A 4143-nucleotide genomic window follows, 5' to 3' on the forward strand; every position below is an offset into this window, starting at 1 on the left:
AGAAATCCGGAGAGCAACAATCTCGAGTCAAAACAAGAACAGGGAAACTATAAACGGATACTGGACAACAGCAACAAGTGCATCTTGATGGACGACGACACTGACGTCAAACAGGATGCAAGAGCGCTTCCAGGGCCAACATTCTACACGAATCCGGTGGATGAAGAGGTGTACGATACCAACAGTACGATTGTGCTGAAAAAAATTTGGGCAGTAGGATCTAGTATGGTAAGCTATTTGTACTTGTGGTCTGCAGTCACGTATTTTCTTCACAAAAGGTGCAATAAATGCTCAAATTTACAAATTTACAAATTTACAAATTCTATGAATACTTGGAACAGTAAACAGCATCAGTATTCCCCGCTCTGTTGGCCGAATTTGTCATCTGCACATTGCGTGTAGCCTGTACTACAGTAGCTTTCAGATAATAATATCCAATTCGTCAAGAAACACATCAAACCATCCAATTTGTCCAAAGCTCCGACCAATTGAACGTTACTGGTAGATTGGGACGAGAGAATTTTCAACAGGGAACCGGTTTTCCAAACCATGGAGGAATTAAACAGTAGCATTCAGGAAATGTACAAAAGCTAGTGTGCAGAATTTGCTGGAAGGCATTTCATCAAAAGTGCGCTCATTCCTAGAATCTACTATTTTCACTAATGAAAACCATGTTATCCATGTTGCCCCTAAACAGTTCTATATATACACCAATGGAACATAGTGTACGATTGGAGAATCGTAGTGTTACAACGCAAAACTTAATGTTACATGGTTACAATGGTTATAACATGAATATTACATGGCGACCGTGACAGAACTTTTCGATACAGCCCTTAGGAGGCCTCCGACTCAATGGCGCTCCCATAAATACTACGAAATGGGAAATGGATATGTTATTAGTTTACTCCAAGCAAGCGATACGATTTTATTTGAGAAATTAAATTATTAATTTTCCAATTATTTTATTGAATTGGCAGTACTCAAGTTAGTTTATTGGTATGTACAGAACGTTTGGACCTGATAAGAGAGATCTATTTATACCTGTTTAGTTTTTATAAATTCTTAAATTCTGCGTTCATAATTATTGAAATACTGTCATTCATAATAAACTTTAAGGTAAGCAAAAGTAGATAAAGGGTTATATCACAATGTATGCAAAAAATTTAATTGTGGAAAAAACGACTGCCTTAGGTATGAAAAAATGTGCATCACAAGTTCCGCATTCTAGATGGAAATTCATACCAGTTGCTCGGTGCACAATTTCATGCTATCGACCAACTGTTGTCGATTCGTTTTTGCCTGTTATCCCTTTATATTACCTTAACGAACGAATTTGGCATAAATTTCCTTCCCCGGTCGCCGGCGGTAACGTTTGACCAAATTTGAATTGATAATAAAATCTGCCGCAAAACTGGCCGGCTAACCAGCCAGAGTGCTAGTCATTGTGTTACTGTATCATGGAGTTTAACTGAATTAGGTTGTTTGCAAGATGATTGTAAATTTAAGAAACGAGCAGCAAATATGTAGATTGACTGAAGCTTAATTCCAGAGTAGAAGAGTAGATTCCAGTAAACATCACAATATCAGTTTATAGTTTTTTTTATCAAATCACATCCAACTGACAGTAACGGGAAAAAAGCAACCGATCGTGGGAAGGACCCGATCGCCTGAAGCCTTTAATGAAGCTCCACTTTGTTCGACCGCATGATAGGGCAACGGAACGACTGACAAAGAATATGATAAAAATTCGCCTGCTAATGCCCTCGAGGTGGCAACGATATCTGTCCGGAGCAAATATCTCATAGCGGAACCGCTTAAAATATTCAAATTATAAACAATTTGTTCAGTGCTACTCGACATTGCCGGGGTATGCAAAGTATCCGTCACAGGCGTCCTTCGGACCCAAACCACCGCTACCTCCTCCATCGCCACCGCAGCTCCGTGGCGCAGTGTTAACACCCTGGCGAGAATAACTACGTAGAGGGGAGGCAAGATTGCCATAATAATGCCCGACAAGGGACCCACTTATCGACAGAACCGCCATTTTTCGACTGTCCGCCCACCTCGATAGCTCGAGATTTCGAAAACAGAAACCCAAGTAGATCAACGCCACTCGGTTGGAATAAATCTTGTGTGACTGTGTCAGGGGCAAACGAAGCAACAAATGCCATCTCCCGTGTCGTAGGCGGTATGACGCCGGTTAGCTTCCGTGTATTTAGATGACGATGTTATCGGCGAGATTACGGAATGCGGCACGTGACTTGAAATGTTTAGGTTGGGGAAAGAAAATAAAGCAAATATTTGCCTTGTAATTTGTAAAACAATGACTGAATGGAGGTGGTGTCACCGAGTGGTCTATTTTCAAGGTTAAATTTATGAAAATGGCCAACAACATTTTAACTTTGTTTTGTCCATATCCTTCCGTTGCAAACTAATTTGGCACAATTCAGAACCAAATTGAGTGTTTTACAATAGCCAGACAATAACAAAAAATCTCCATCGAATAAACGGATTTTGTATCAATTTCCCACGCATTATGCATTCGGTTTTACTAATGGAAAGGCATCGGAAATCCCTCCTAACGCCACCTTTCTGTTTACTTTTATTACCCTTATAAAGCGGAAAGCGTCGTTCTGTGCAGTGCCGCTAATGGTCCCGATTGCGGCACCCGGCACGGTAGGCTGTTCTGTCAGGCAGGATGGAGTGAGAGCTCTATTCCCAACAGCAGATTACGTAAAGGCTCTGGAATTGAATCACACAAAAAAGTAACAATCACCTAACGATGTGCCACAGTCTGTCATAAATGCTTCAAGCGTACACAATGTGGCGTGTGTTGCGCTACTGGGAAATCCAGCGGATGGAAGTTCGATGCCGGCTACGACGAACGGTTCGTGAAGTTGTGGGTGGTTCGGTTCGTACATTTGCGGACAGCTCTACCAGGGGGAACCGCTGGAAAGGGTAACCGATTCGGGAGCGGAAAATTGCCAGTGCTTTATGATCGCGATGCGTGATTTTAATGGAATATGTAAATTTGTTCGTTAGCAGGTGCACTTGTTTCGGTGACTACCTACCGGGCGAGAATGAGTAGGCAAATGTTATGACTGTCGAGAAGTTGTTGAAATATGTTGCCGTTCGTTGGGGATGCAAAGTTCGTAAAAGAAACATTAGATCGGTGCGGAATTAGGTGATTATAATAACAATCATTAATGCTTTGTCATGGGAAAAACGAGTGCGCTCGCGGTTCACTTTTTACACCCAATTTTTCCCTAGGCCTAGGCAACTGGAAAAACTTTAGCTCTGATGGATCCGGAAATGTAAATGACAGCAGATAACATGTGGTGATGTATTGTGGATTCTACATAACACCTAGAGGGTCCTATGAAATTTGAATCCCTGTAGTCAAGGCAAAATGAAATTAGTCAGGAGAATTTGGATGCATCCAGTCAACCGGAATGAATTCTGATATTTACATTGCTAATTTAACAAAATGTGTACCGTATATGAATGTGATAATAATTTCTCTTGATTGTCAGGCTTACTTTTTAGTAATAATTATTTCTGATTTCGAAGAAGTAGTAAAATGACAAACATAAAGAAAAAGATAAAATGAATATTTTTTTGAAACGATGGTTCTACAATTGATGAAGGGACGGTAGGGGAAAGAAATGAAAATTTTTTGGTGAAGGAGGGGGAAGAGCGGAAAAGGAAGGGGGGGGGGGGGTATTGGTAGCTATGCTTGACAAGTAGTCATTTTGACTCCTACCTTTTGTCCAATGCTGGAAGGTGCATGAGTCGAACCAAGCTGTAATCTGAGATTATAACCGGATTCGAACCCACAACACCCTCCAGGGCATGTGGTTCGCTGGTACTTGTACCTTTGAACCATAGAGGCGCTGGACAAAAGGAGACCGCAAAATCCACTTCTCAAAGATAGCTACGCGTGTTGGTTGTGTTATCGACACATATTGTGCCGCTTCCTGCATCGCTGGAGGGTGTTGTGGGTTCGAATCCGGTTATAATCTCAGATTACAGCTTGGTTCGACTCATGCACCTTCCAGCATTGGACAAAAGGTAGGAGTCAAAATGACTACTTGTCAAGCATAGCTACCAATACCCCCCCCCCCCCCCTTCCTTTTCCGC

Source organism: Sabethes cyaneus, chromosome 3 (genome assembly GCF_943734655.1).
Source record: "Sabethes cyaneus chromosome 3, idSabCyanKW18_F2, whole genome shotgun sequence".
NCBI classification, from domain to species: Eukaryota; Metazoa; Arthropoda; class Insecta; order Diptera; family Culicidae; genus Sabethes; species Sabethes cyaneus.